Genomic DNA, 15,458 nt, shown 5'->3' on the forward strand with positions numbered 1-15,458 from the left:
TTCCCCAAAGTGATGATTTAACTCTTTAAGGATGTTGAGGGTCTTTTGTGGGGCATTAGCCTGCTGAGAATTATGGGCTTAAATGAATTATGATGAGTGCATCTGTATGCACAGGCAGCCTGGTGTGCTTTTAGGATGGCAGTGTGTGTGCGTGTGTACACGTGTGTGTGTGTTTGAGAAAGACAGAGAGAGGGTGAGAGCACATGTGCATTTAACCCTATAGGGACCGAGTAGTTCGGCATATTTAAGTCTGCTCTCTGTAGTCCCTGAATGGGGTTTAAAGCATAAGCTACGCTAATGACTCATAATAGCGGTCTTATGTGATTCACTGCCTGAGCCGTGCATGTGTGCCGGTAAGTAACTGATAGGTTTCATGAGGTATATGAAATCAATAAAAATCTGCATTCACTTTTTGCTTTTATGTAATTCAAAATAAAATGCATCATAATGCTAGTGTCAGAACCACTAATAAAAAATTAACTGTGTATGGAATATATATTTAGCAGGAGGCATTTTTTAGCTTATGCATAAATTTAATGCATGCAAATATATATTTTTTTTATAAAAACAGCTTTTTTAAAAAAATAAAATAAAACCTTATAAAAATATCAACGCACAAACAATAACAAATCCTTTTGGCACATCCAGTGTGAAACCGTGGGATAATGGAAGAGCAGACACATATTCCTCCAAATGGGTGAGACGCTCTAATTGGATTCATTGAGCAGAATTAGTGTCTCCCAGCTTTCACCCAGTCATCTTAGAGCCAGCTGGGTTCACAGACACCCCCCCACCGGTGAACTGTGCCCTCGTCTGACTGCTACTAATAATGCACACCAGGGGGAGCAGTTATACTGCAGTTCCAGTCTCCACACCAACTCATTGTTTCCTGCTGTGAAAGCGGCTGCAAGCCATGAAGCACAGAATCGGTGTAGAGATGGAATAATAAATAATGTTGGATGTGTATCAGAGTTCTTAGAGGTTCACTAGAGTTTGAGAGCGAAAGGAAATAGATGTAAGATGTTCAACAGACACACTGTTGTCGGAGATTTCCTGGTGGCTTTCTCATTGTTCCCCACTACGAGCCCTTTAACTAGACAGTGCTGAACACACATTACGTTTTATTTGTTTAACCAGGTTACCTATTTTTTTGTTTTTGTTTTGTTTGGTAATATATATCTCCCTCGGTGCATATACAATAAATAGTAGTGTTAATGTGTGTGTATGCTTACGCAGACTAGACTATTCCTTAAATCTTTTTTGTTATGCTTAACTGTGCAAAATTTGTTTTGTATACAGATGTTATGTGTCTATATACAAGTATAATTTTTATTGTATTATAAAATAAATAAATAAATATATTAAATAAATTTTAATAACAAAAACTAATAATAAAACTAAAAATTAGACGACGAATAATAATAATAATGTATTATTTGTAATTCTTTTTAATTATTATTATTATCATTATTGTAATTTTTAATATTATTATGATTGTTATTATTGTTTTTGTAATAATAATAATAATAATAATTATTATTATTATTCAAGTGTCCCTGTAGCTTATGGATACGACACACACACACACACACACACACACACACACACACACACACACACTATATATATATATATATATATATATATATATATATATATATATATATATATATATATATATATATATATATATATATATAATTTTTTTTTTTTTTAAACAATTATTACTACCAAAAAACAATTTTTTATCAAAGTGAAAAACTCAGGTTGGTCGAGAAATGGCAAGAATATGCAGAGCTATATTTTTAGACACTACAATTTTGCACACTATTTTTTTTTTATTTTGTAAATGGTTAAGCAATGATACTGTGTATCACAGTAATCGTCAAAACGTTACATTATTAAATGTATATAACATGTAACGTTTTGACTAGTACTGCGATACAGCGTAGCGAACAGTCTTTGTTAATATCATCACTTGGGTGAAGTCCTTGTTAGTCGCTGTCAATCACGCTGGCTGCGGTTTGATTGGGTGCTCTGTCTAGCATTGAGTGGCAGCTGCAGAGAGATGACATAAGTGGCCGGTTTAGAATTGTCTCTCTTTTGTACATGTGCTATTGTGGTGTGATATTAGTGCCTGCCTGCTTTTAATGCGGCAGGATTACTCAGCGCTTTCACACTGTCGCTCAATGTGGCTCAGAGACGCCCTGCTGAACTATGCTCTCCAACCATCATCTCCGGCATGATTACCTGTTTCAACAGCACTGCGTTTCACTCGCTTACGGTTAGGAGCTCATCTACTCCGGTCCGCCTGATGACAGCACCGGGGCTTCTGTTAGCAAATGACTGTGTGAGGGGAATCTTCTGGTAGGGAGATGACAGTGGCATACGTTGCAAACACATATTAAGCTACTGACTTTTCAGCGGGATCTTAAAGCAGGATTGTCAACAATGCTTTGCTCGCAAAGCGAGATTACATGAGAATTGATCCGCGCCACCAGCGAGTTGCGTGCGTCCTTTGTCTTGTCGCCCATTAGCGGTGTGAATTTTAATCAGGGGCTGACTTAGCACCGCTACATTTCCTGCCACTTCTTCTGTGGCTTCCTGTCTCGTCTCATCTCGTGAGAAACACGAAAATCAAGTCAACGTGGCGAGACTGCGCGTTACCGTCTGCATCTCACGCTGTCTGTATCCGCCTCGCAGCACAACACATCACGCAACTCAATTTCCGATTATTGTAGAATCTCGCATCTAGGTATATGAATTAGGTGGCTTGGGAATTTTTGGTCTAAGCGTTTGTTAGGATCAGGTGAATGACTCTATTACTCCACTTCTTAAAACCTGTTATAGTGCCATATAACTGACAAATGGCATTGCTTTCATTTTGATCCCAGACATTTATAGGACTGTAGTGAGCGTGAGGAATATCTCTTGTGCCCTTGGTTTAATAGAAAGGGTGTCATACCTCTCTGTGATATACAATGACGACAAAAGAAAGAAATCCATGAAGTCCTGAAATATTTATTATGTATTTATCTGAGGTTCACCCCATATAGGATGTCAAAATGACAATCGTGCCCACTACAACCACCATAGAAGATGTCATATTTTGAAATGGACAGGGTGTTTTTTTTTTGTGCGGACCACACCAGAACAAGCTTTTGTTGAAGCAAGACCCTCATGTTGTTATTAGGAGTTGACAGTGACCCTTTTTTCACTGGTGATCACTGAACCTTTACTTTCATGATCTCTCTTCCTCTCCGCTCACTTCCTGTCCTCGCGTTCCCAAACTAAAGGGAACGCCGCGGCTGTCCACCGCCTTCGTGTTGCCTCTCTCCCACTCTTTTCTTCTCTCCTGCCAGGAAAAGCTCTCGCTGGTGTCACATTTGACTGATTGCTTGTTAAGGCTTCATGCTCGGGTGTCTCTGTGTAGACTGTGGCCTCTGAGGATGTGCTATTCAACATCCTCTCTAAGTCTCCCTGATAGATGACATGAAATACTGTAGGAGTATTAAGAGGTTTTAGACTGGAATGCTGTCTGCCATTTCTCCGCATATATTACTCGCTGTGATTATTAACACATATTTTAAGGACAGCCTTGTAATTGACCTGACGGTTTCAAAAATGTAAATCAATTTAATGCCCTGAACTTTGCTTTCCCCCTTTTTATGAATTCATTTTGAGTGGGAGTCGAAAGACTTTTATTCGTTTTTCTCGTATAGCGTCTTTTTTCTGGTAACAGGGTAAAACGGATTACACGTTGGGGGGGAAACATAATCTAAGCACTTTTCATAATATTATCACTCAGCAGGTCTCATAATTACAAATAAAGGTTACAACAGAAGCAAATGAATGCAGACTTAATTGTACTCTATAAATGTTTATACACACAGTCTTGTTTAACACTGGAAGGAAATCATTGCAGAGTTTCTTATGCAGTCACAGATGGCAATGAGTAAGATATCAAACTTAAGGCCTGAAATATACCAAATATCTGAGAGATTGAATTTTTCGGCACTGCTTGTGTATGCATATTGCGTTACATCAGATGTAATGTGTTCAAAATGTTAAACAAATAAAAGAGGTCTTTCATCAGAGGCTAAATGCTGGAAGTTGACAGATTTAGAAGAGTGCAATAAAAAGTTTGCTTTATTTTTCGAAGATAGATGTGAACTTTTGACCAGTAAAATCAAACTAGAAAGTATGACCTTTGATGTCTGTTAATGACAAACTGCGGTACTGATAAACAAATTGTTTACGCGAAAGTGCAGTATGAATTATTTATTGACTTGAAACAGATTTGTAGATCACTTCAGGCTTGTAGTTTGAGAGGTTTTTCCTTAGTTTGTTTTACACTTTTAAAATAAAGTTAGCATAAACACATCTATTATCATTTATATGAAGTAATAAATTGTTTTAAAAAATAAAATAAAAATGATGTGGCATACACTTTAAAAGTAAAGGACAGTTTAGTGAAGCATTATTATTAATTTTCATTAAGAATTTGCAGTTTATGAAAAAAAGATCTAATTATTTTTTTATTACATGTTTCAATAAATTATTAAATTAACGAGACTACAAATTGTGTCTTTATAGTTTCATTTATAAATGACTCAATTACAGAAAATAAAAAACCCTATTAAATCTCTCTAACACATTCGTTCTTTATTTCTAATCCTGCATGTTTTAAGCATGGTAAGCTTGCTTGGCTCTGGTCATGCACTATTCCCACACCATAAAGCCTTGAGTAGAGGTATGTCTGTGATCATTTGACTGTGACTGCTGGAAAAAAGGCCCAGTTTATCTTGGACTTAGACCCATTCCTGGTCATTGCCGGTGAGAGTTTGTCTTGGGCTTGAGGTGGGGGGCGGTAGCCATTTACGCTTCTTATTTAGCCTTTTTCTGAAGTCTGAAATCCTAATGGTTAGTCTCTATTTTCTAGTCCGTGGCGGTACCCCCACCAGAGCTCCGTTCAGGATCTCCACTGAGCCGTTTGTGTGTAAAAGGCCTTCCCTTTTCTTCGGCTCTTAACCACACAGGCTCGACTTCACAGGCCGGGCGACGGCCCGTGGACAGCACATGAAAAACTACGGCGGCATAGCCTGTGCCTGCTAAGTCCTCGACTAATTAGCAAAAATGGTCTCTATTCTGTTTTATTTCCCTCCCCCTTTAAAGCATTTAGTCTCGGGGGGTAGTGAGAAAAAGAGAAAGAGAGAGTGAGAGAATATAAGGGAGTGAAAGCAGAGAGGCAGACGGAGAGTAAGAGCGAGCGAGAGACAGAGAGAGAAAGAGAGGGAGGGAGGAGAGGTATCTGAGCTCTCAGCTGGGCTGTTTTGAAAACACACTTTTGAAATCCTCTCCCTTAATTCATGCCTTTTGTTTTAGGTTCTTTTGTATTTGCCAGTTTGACCATATAACATCATACATCTGGTCTATAGCTTGTTTGGGGCTTTCTCACCCAGGGACCTATTGCCTCCTTCTGAGCTCAAATTCAAGTGATCGTGTAACATAAAAGCGTCTAAAGTGTGGGCTTCGAGAGACAGAACAGGGCTAGACACCGAATGTGTACAAAGCTTAAAAGCATTCCTCTACTTGTTTCTCTCTTACTAGTATGTCTGCCTTTTCCACAATGTCGTCTTCTTTCTGTTTTACTGTTATTTAAAGTTAAAGACTGCATTAAATGATAGTTGTCCATTAGCAAAATGTATGTTAGCTGTTAGGGATGATATATGCGAGTATAATGATTTTTAGTTTGGCATTACAAAGATTCACAAAATAATGCAATATTGATATTTAAAAAATAAAAACTTACAAGATTAATGCCAGTTGTTTCGTTTGGAGTATACATCCTGACCACTAGGTAGCATTCTTCTTATCTATGAACTTAAACAGTGACAGGAAGTACTTGCATAGGGGTGCCCCACTTTTTTTTTGCTAAGGTTTGCATATGGTGGTGTGTTCTCAATGACAGCTTTCCTATAATTATATCTTATTATATTCCTAAAATAGGAAATATCCCATTATATTATTTCGCTTTAAAGCAGCGCAGTGTATCTCAACATAATGCATTGAAATCCATGTTTTGTAATAGACATACCTATAAGTTGTAATAGGCATGGGCCGGTTACCGGTTTTAAGTTATTCCAAGGTTTTAAAGAGTCAAGGTTTCAAAACCACTAAAATTTTATGTGATACCGTTTTCAAGGTATAAGCTGTGTTTACACAAAATTAAGTTAAATAATTAAGTTATGTAATTGATTTGATGTTTAAATTTAATATTATTAATATTAATACTTTTAATTTGATAATTTGTATATTTTTTGAAAGAATATTATAATTTAAGGCCTTATTTTTGCCTGGCATGCATGTTGTATGTTGCTTAAAAATAAAATGTATTGTGTTCAGTGGAAAAGTTGTTATTTGTATATACAGACATTTGAAAATAAAAAAAAAATGTTTTGCAATGGCACTTCTGCAACACCATGAAACCGTGATATTTTTGCTTAAGTTTATCATACCGACAAAATCTCATACCGCCCCATGCCTATATGGACCAAATATTTACAACAGACTAAAAGTATTGATGACTCTTCTGGCAGATTTTTGTCCAATCAAAGATATCACATTTTCTACACTAATTTTTAGGAAAAACTGCACAAAAAAAACTTCTGGACATCGGTTGCACATGATTAAATTAGGTTTTCAATCATGTTGAACTGGTGTACATAATTAAATTGTGTAGATCCAAGAGTTTTTTTTTTTTAAGAAAAATCATTTTAAGAAAACTTAATTCATGAGCAACAGGATTTTTTTTTTCAGTGCAGAATTTGGATGTTAACATGCTAAATTATGTTAAAAGGAGTTGATAAAACTTTGATTTTGTTTTTGCAGAAAGCAATGTAAATATTCAATAAACACAAAAGGGGTGGAGCATGTGTGGAACAAATTTTTTGTAAATCTTTAGTGGACAGCGACTGACCATAATGCATTGTGTTAGATGCCTTGTCTCGACTTTTTGTTTTGCCTAAATCTGATGAAGTTAAATAGTTCAAGCCCTCACTTGTGGAAACAACTAAATGGGACATCAATTTGTCAGCATTATTTTCCCTGTGGGTTAAGAGGGTCATGTCCAAATAAATGAAAACGCAAAATCAGTTATTTTCTTATCAATTGCAGGAAACTTCATACGCAGCAAGAAAGCCGCTCAAGTGCTCTCAGAGGAAAAGCATTTGTTTGCCTTGTTTTGGCTGTTCACAAGTGAAAGGATACAGTATATTTTAAAGATGACCAGTTTGTTTTTATATTTATGCATCGCCGTTCCAAGGAAGTGATATAGAGAGTAATGATGAATGATTGCAGTTGTTATTATGCTGTAAAACCTAATACCATTGTTAACATTCATAACATTATTTCATAGATCATGAAAGTGTGGTTGAGTGTTGTCAGCATCATATGTGAATGTCCCTCTCCAGGGAGTTGTGGGAAACAGGCCACTGCATGATGTTGTCTATTTGGCTTTGCATATTTGAATTTTTGTTTCTTGACTCAATGCTGTGTGCAGGATTTCAAGAGCTTGTTTTTTTAATTTCATTTATAAAATAAAGGGTTAAAATACTCAGCAATTGCATCCATTATAAATGCAGCAGGAGAGATCAGTGTATTTATACTGTACTGTATGTTTATGTGTATCTGTGAGTGTTGTAGGTGACTCTTTTCTTATAAGGAATTCATTAGATGGCAATGCTACTTTAATAGTACAGACCAGTGAGCATTATGCCAATAACCAGACGCTTTGGTTTAAAGGCTAGATTTTCATTATATGCTCGCATTTTCAATGCGTATCACTCAAATGTCACCTGAAGTAAAGCTGTTGACTCGTGTCAAATATTATAGTGCTGCCCCTGTCAAGCACTTGCATAAAGAATAAGCTTGTCAAGATTGGCTTGTCGTCATTTTAAAGTGTACAACTAGGAAATGAGTTGTTATCTTACCAAACAAATTACTGCTGGAGTGAGAAAGTGTTTAACAAATGTAACAGATAATGTACAGTCGGTATTATAAAAGTTTATTATTATAAAAGCTTATTTGGATTTTTGAAAGTCAATAGTGTGTGAATTTGCTTGTGTGTGCGTGTGTGTGTGTACACACACTGCCATGCAAACATTTAGGTACAATTAATAATGAAATATATAAATTAGCATTTTTTTATCAGGCTGTTATGTTTAGGTTTAGTAATTTCACTTTAATGGCAATGAAAAGGTTATTACTCAGTAACTAAATGAAATCACTAAAGATGCAACTAGAACAATTGCAAATAATGAAAGTCAGAAATCAAAATGTTACAAAAAGAAACTGGGGGGCACTGTGATGCATGTGTGCACATTCGAGAATTCGGGTCCAAGTTCTCACAAGGGACCCACATTTTAGGGCTGTGACGATACATCGAGGGTCCCATTTAAAAATACATGTCTAAAATCGATTCTAAATCGCAATGCTACAAGTCTGTGTTTCATTCACAGTTTGTGCATGTACTACGACTCTGTGATCTGTAGGAAGTGCTTAACAATCTAAAATCACTATTTGAGTTTAAGATGTTTATAATATGCATTTATAGACAGTTTCAACCGGTTTGTTTAATAGCCTGACTAGTTGCTAAACTGAACTCTTGAACAAATACCTCGTCGAAAATAACTAATAATCTACATGTTATTAATTTGCTTGTTATATAAATAAACTACTTTAAAAGGACTTTGTTGTTATTTATTCTTAGCGGTGTTTACCGGAAGTTATGTCTTTTCCATGAAAGTCACTTGTTTATGTTGTTACTGCTGAAACCGTATTTAAAGCAACACTCGTTAAACATTGTCATTCAAAATATTATTTTATTGTCATAAAAATACCTGAAACAATTTGAAGAACGGCGATATAAATATGCCTCTAGACATTTTCTGGAATAGTGTTTGTAATGGTACTTCTTCTGCGGCACAATGGAGTTTCTGCACAAGAGCACCATCTGGCTTTTGGATGTGGCGGCATTTCACTGTAATTCATTAAAATTCATTCATTGAGAAAACATGCATTTGCACCATTAATCGTCACAGCCCTACCAAGTTTATATGTGATCCATGGTCGTTTTACATTCGTCCTCCATGCATTAGAGGAGTTTGCTGAAATATTGACGTGGCATGTAATGGATTCTGCCAACAAACCGGTAATTCTGAATGGCCTGAGGCTGGGATTAAGTGGATTTTGAAGCGAAAGTATTTGAAGAACGTAGAATACGTGCCGAGAGTATTTGGTTAATTTCATGGATGTCAAACATTGTTTTTTTAAAGTTTGTTTACAAAATAAAACGTGACGTTATTAGAACAGCACACGGTGGAGAACACAGACAGTTTAGAGAGTGCACACTACACACGCACCTATAGTGGAACTTACATGAGCAGTAGAGAAAGAAAAAAACAAATACATCTAGCCTGTTTGACAAATTCTAAAGTGCGAGATAAACAAAATACATTTTGGGATGATCTTCCTCTGCCTTTTTTCTGTTCAGTGAGAAGCAGGTAAAAAACAGCACCTTTAATTCACTGTACCACATCTGACTTGTCAATAAATGAGTACAAGTGGCATTTTCCAAAATCTGTCACTGACTGTGTATAGACATAAGAACATGAACATACTTCTGTAAAAATATGCACATATTTTGTTAGGTGCTGGCTGTGCTGCATTAGACAAATACAGTAATGCTGTCAAAATCACTGCGTAAGTGTACTGTATAATGATGATGATCAGATGATGTGGCAGTGACTCTTGGTTAACATGTAAAATAATAAGTGGTGTTTAGTGACTATTTTTACTTGTTTTGAGGTCTGAAAACAGAACATATATGTCATTAAGAACGGCTTTATTAAGCACTTAGTTGCATTAAAACAGTATATGACAGTTCAGAGACTAGTAGCAAAGTGCCAACACTAGTTTGACTTTGAGGGCAAATGTGGCGTAATGGCGTTACAAATATGCTGTTTATTATGTCGAGAATCGATTCTGAATTAAACCAGGACCCTGAAACAATTCTGATTAGAATCATGAGGTCCAAATGTTTCCCACCCCTAATATATAGCTGAATTGAAAAGCTATATATCCACTATATAGCATAAATATACTGTTACCATGAAATAAAATGACTCATTCCGTGAAATGGATTTTTGGTCATACCACCACCAACCCCAATATATTATATGAAGAGCTTGGTATCAAAACGCGATAAATGCCATTAAAAAAATACAAGTTACCGCCAAAATCAGTATTATATCAGGTCAGTATTTAAAAGTAAATTCTTAATTTTAAGCAAAATCCAATATTCGCTGTATTATTCTGTCATCTTTTCTCCTTTTTTTCCTAAAATGCAATAAACGCTACTCCTCCTTTTCTGCAGAATACAATAAATTCGCTCAACAAATCACAGCGCACCATTCCAAGCATTGTAAACAACAATGGTGGCGCATTGAATACACGGAATCTTAGTTTTCCTTATCTTGTACTTCGTGATCAACAAACAAACAAAAACAAAATAATACTTTGATGGCATTGATAAACCTGTGAAACGTAAGCCATCAAAATCTAATAATTTACGTGAGAGGCACTCGGGAGAAGGAAAAATGTCGGCTGTTGCTTGTTCTTAAACTGCAGCATCAAGCTTCTGTCATGCTAACACATTGACCCCAGGGGATCTTATAAAAAATGTACGTTATTTTACTCAAAGTCAACGAAAATCGAGCAGGACCAAAACATTTTACAGCTGATCGTTGTCAAAAAGTTCAGTTACGACACCCCAAGTATAACAGCAGCAATGACAGTGTTCTTAATATGACAAAGTAAATGTTTTGATTAATGCCATTAATGTTTAATCAGTCTATATCACTAGTCAACTAAATGAATATAACATGGCAAAGATGAATGCACATTTATATATTGATTCAATAGATTTATATCATTTTTGAAGAAAAAAACTTGTCATGAATTTATTGCATTTTGTAGAAAAATAATCAGTTTTTATAATAAATCTTTGAAAATCTAATTATGGATTAGAATTTTTTTATGTTATTATAACCTAAAGATGCTATGTGAAAGTTTGTAACAGAAAATAGTGGTTTTAATCTTGTCACTTTCTCTGTATAGAAAACACATTTTTACCCCAATTAGTCAAAATGGATTTATTGTGTTTTGGAAACAAACTCTTCATATAGAAACGTATAATGTTTTTCACTGTAGCTTTTATTAGTGCTAGTGCAAATTCATATGTGTGTGTAGGCCTCAACATAACAGTCTGCTATAAGGAGCTAATCATACTGGGTGGGAACCAGCTCATCTCGAAGGGGATTTTACCAATCGCCTATTGGCGGCTTTACTCCAATGAGAAAAGTGTTAAGAAAGAAACAGAAAAGAAATGGACTAAGGAGGTTTCTCTCACAGTGAGCTGTCACCCACCGCACATAAAGGCCCACATGATGGGCTGAGTTAAGCACCTCAATATTCACTCATTTGAAGGGTTTAGGCCACAATGGCAGGGCCTAAAACACCCATCACAGGCCTTTGGGACTGAAACTTTTTTAACACCCTTTCTTTTTTCCGCGTTCATCTCCCCCAGCGCATGAATAGCTTGCCAGCAGAGCAGAACAGCCCACCTTTTCTCATTAGTCTTAGTGGAGGGAATACCCTGTCTCTTCAATAGAAGTGCTGCTGGTTAAAATATCATTAGCCTGAATCAGGATTCAAAAATGCACTGCCCAAGCTCAATTAGTGCACTGTGCAATGGAAGGTGCCACAAAGCATCCACAGGCCATTATATCAGGACACAACTAAAAACCTAATGGAGAAGTCTAAAACGTCATCTTTGTATGTGATCTGCTTGTTATCGCTTTCAAGCCGTACAACAGAGTGGTCCATTAAAGCCCAGATCTCCAAGTCAGGTCCATTTTATCAACCAATTTCAATAACGCCCGTATGAACAGGACGGTTGAGATGAAGTTATCCACACTTCAGCTCGGCGGCCTTGCATTATCTGAAGATCAGCTTATGTGTGTGACTGATCTGAGAACATTTGTGAAGAGACTCAGATGCCTGGGCCTGAGGCCTATAAACCCTGAGCCTACACAAGCAGAGAACCCCATAAATCAATAGAGGGGAACAGCAGGCCCTGTAACAAAGCCCCCCTCCCCGACACCCCCCTTCAGAGAAACACAGAGCCTGGAACACAGCCTGAAGTATTCACGCACACACATACACATACGCACATACACGCAAGCAGATACGCACAGACGCGTACGGGCTCGGCGGACAAATGCATATATATTCACGAAATGCAAACTTCACGTCTCTCCTTCATACACAAACGTTCACATGCACCGAACCTCAAAAAAGGATCCCCTAGACAAGGATAGAGGGGAGAAGAAATACTCTCCACCCCAGCAGAGGGGTTATAAATTAGGAGTTGTCAGTATTACAATGTATATTAATAGTCACACCTCTTTTTAATGAGTTTGGCATTGAGAGCTGAGAGGAAATACAAGTCATCATGTTGCTGCTCTTGCACACCCCGATGAAAGAAGCTATAATAAATCTTGTGTGAGCAGGGCTCACCATAAATATGTATCGCATAAGGCATCTGTTTTACATTCTGCATATAAATCAGCAAGAGTGCTGAATAGCAATGAATCAGGCGCCCGACGCTTGATTTGATAACAAATTGACTATGAACCAAGGAGGGGAGAATTTAAAGCTCCCCCCACTCTTAACAGAAGAAGTGGTCAGGAAGAACAGGTAGAAACCCCGGATCTTGACCCCGCCCATTGCCTGCCCTGGGGATTAAAGGGAAGCCCTTGTGGAGGTGATGTCAGGGAAAGGGAAAATCAGACAGCTCTGTCCCAGGTTGCTTTATTGTGTTTGCGAGACGCTGGCAGGTTTGTCTGATATATACAAGAGGGGGTGTCACGCTAAAAATGACATTGCTTTTGTTATCTTAAACAGAATGAAACATGGACCTTTTTTTCTACACATACAGTGAGATTGATTTATGCATAGTCAAAGGACATAAAATATAATGGTTGCGTTAACCCTGTAAATACTGTAGCACTAGTAAAACAAGTGACTTAATTATACTATCTTTATCCATGCAGTGTTTGTCTTTTTTCAAAAATTATATTCAGCTTTGTTGCTACACTAGAGGTTGGTTTCAACCCTCATAGCTACTTGGTTATTTCTGCAGATGACATGGTGTATTTACGAGTAGATTTCATTATAAAGAAGCAGAATTCTTAGATGGTAAACCGCACCCCTTGTGGCTAAATATATGTGTACAGTAGGTAATAGAGTAGCACAGATTTCTTGCCTGATCTTACAAGCTGATGCAAGCAGCATCGCATTGTTGTGTGTCGTCTTCTCTTATACAGCATGTTTTCTGTATGTTTACTTAAAAAAACATGTTTAACACGTTCCCCAATGAATTATGCTCAGGCTGAACATCTTAATCTTAATTTAGTTTTACATTCTTATAGTAAAAGCAATTATTGTGGTAATTCATCGTGATGCTGTTGTTTGGTTTGGAGGACAGATGAGATTTAGTTCAAAGATATACGTAGCATGACTCGCTGGCCAGATTCCCTGTCTTTCATTACAAAGAGTAGACATGTTAAGACATAGATCTGTCTTGGATAGACGGTATTAACCCTTCTGACATGAGAACAATAAGAGTAAATTCAAGTTGATTAGATGGTTTAAATACAAACCATAATACAAAGACTGGAATAATAAGACTACTAGCTTGTTTGTATATACGAGACTAAAAATTGCCTAATCTAGGTCTTTACTCATTCAAAAGATAGTTAAGAGATCTATACACTAAATGACATTCTGGACAGACATTTCCGCAATTATATAAGCAAGTGTCTTTAAGTACTGGGCTTAAAGTGGCAATTCAGTTTTAAGACATGTAGGCTTTTAATTTCCTTTGTAGAAATGATCTTTTTACAGTCAGTCATGATTAATTAATTCTGTAGAGAAATTGACTGATAATATTGGGGGTACAGATTTATAAAGTGAGTAATATTTATTAGGTGTGTAAGAAAATGCAGATTAATGTATCGTAATATATTGTTTGGCAATATTGGCAAAGATTCCTTACAGTTGTTTTGTTTGGAGTTTACATCCCGACCACTAGATAGCGTTCTTCTTATCTCTGAACTTAAACAGTGACAGAAGTACTTGGATGGGGCGCCCAAAATATTTTTTTTTGTCAAAGTTTGCATATGGTGGTGTGTTCTCAATGACAGCTTTCCTAAAATGATATCCGTAAAGCAGTGCAATATATCGCACAACAGCCCCTGTATCGTGATACAGTTTGTATTTTATACACTATACACCCCTAATATTCAGTTGGTCATGTGATCTCAACATGTCTGCCTCCATGAGGCAACCTGCTCCATGTAAACCACAACAGCTTTTACAAATCTATTCATATGGATGAATGTCTTTGGTGGTTAGAATTTAAACTGATTTTTAAAAAGTACGGTTTATTTCGTTATAATATATAAATGTACTGACATTATCCCGCTTGTTACATTACCACATCAGCACAAAATATTGATTTGATTTATGTTACTAGCTTATTTGTATGAAATGCAAAGCTTCTGCTAACCTTTAAATTGTTGTCTAGCAGCTTTAAGCCAAGATGCCTTCATACAAGACACACATGCATTTGGTTTAAATGTATTTATATTGATATTTTTAAATTTTTATTTAAATTACAAAATAATATACAAAATACAATCCTCAAAATGATCAGAATAAAGAATTCTGTTTGATTAGTCAGGGATAATGTAGAGGCAGTCGGATGTTATTGCAGAAATAAGTTCCGACATTGTGATCAAGTTCCGACATTGTGATCAAGACCCAACGCAAATGTCACAACATTCCAATGAGCCATCTAATAAAATGTTATAATACAGGAATGTTTTTCGGTTTTGTTTTTAGCTATATACAACAATACAATACAGCATTAATTAATTTTTTTATCATTTTCTATCATTATGATTCTCTATCATTAGCTATAATACAACATTTAAAAGGTTTTTTTTTGCTAATTTTTAACGAATGCAGACCTTTTGAAAGGAAAACCTGTTTATATACAACAAGACAATACAATACAGCATTAATTAATTTTTTTATCATTTTCTATCATTATGATTCTCTATCATTAGCTATAATACAACATTTAAAAGGTTTTTTTTGCTAATTTTTAACGAATGCAGACCTTTTGAAAGGAAAACCTGTTTACTTTCGGTTTTTAAGGTGCCAAAGAATGCATAGAAATAAAATTGTTCTTTGATTCTTAAATAAAAGGTATGGAACTTTATTACAGTAAGTGAAAAAGTTATCCAGAAACATTTTTACATGTCCATTTA

General features: G+C 36.1%; 1 long non-coding RNA gene across 3 annotated transcripts in view; it reads left to right on the plus strand.

Moving 5' to 3' along the window:
* The window catches only part of LOC129419615 (uncharacterized), a 353,983-nt gene that overhangs the window by 142,635 nt on the left and 195,890 nt on the right, over positions 1 to 15,458 (plus strand). The window contains exon 5 of one of the 3 annotated variants that reach the window (XR_012357712.1): positions 7,177 to 8,051. The exons of the other annotated variants lie outside the window; for them this stretch is intronic. This is a non-coding gene — a long non-coding RNA (uncharacterized lncRNA). Of the gene's footprint in view, positions 1 to 7,176; positions 8,052 to 15,458 lie in introns of those variants that run through there. 3 annotated transcript variants of the gene reach the window in all.

This window comes from Misgurnus anguillicaudatus, chromosome 15 (genome assembly GCF_027580225.2).
Source record: "Misgurnus anguillicaudatus chromosome 15, ASM2758022v2, whole genome shotgun sequence".
NCBI classification, from domain to species: Eukaryota; Metazoa; Chordata; class Actinopteri; order Cypriniformes; family Cobitidae; genus Misgurnus; species Misgurnus anguillicaudatus.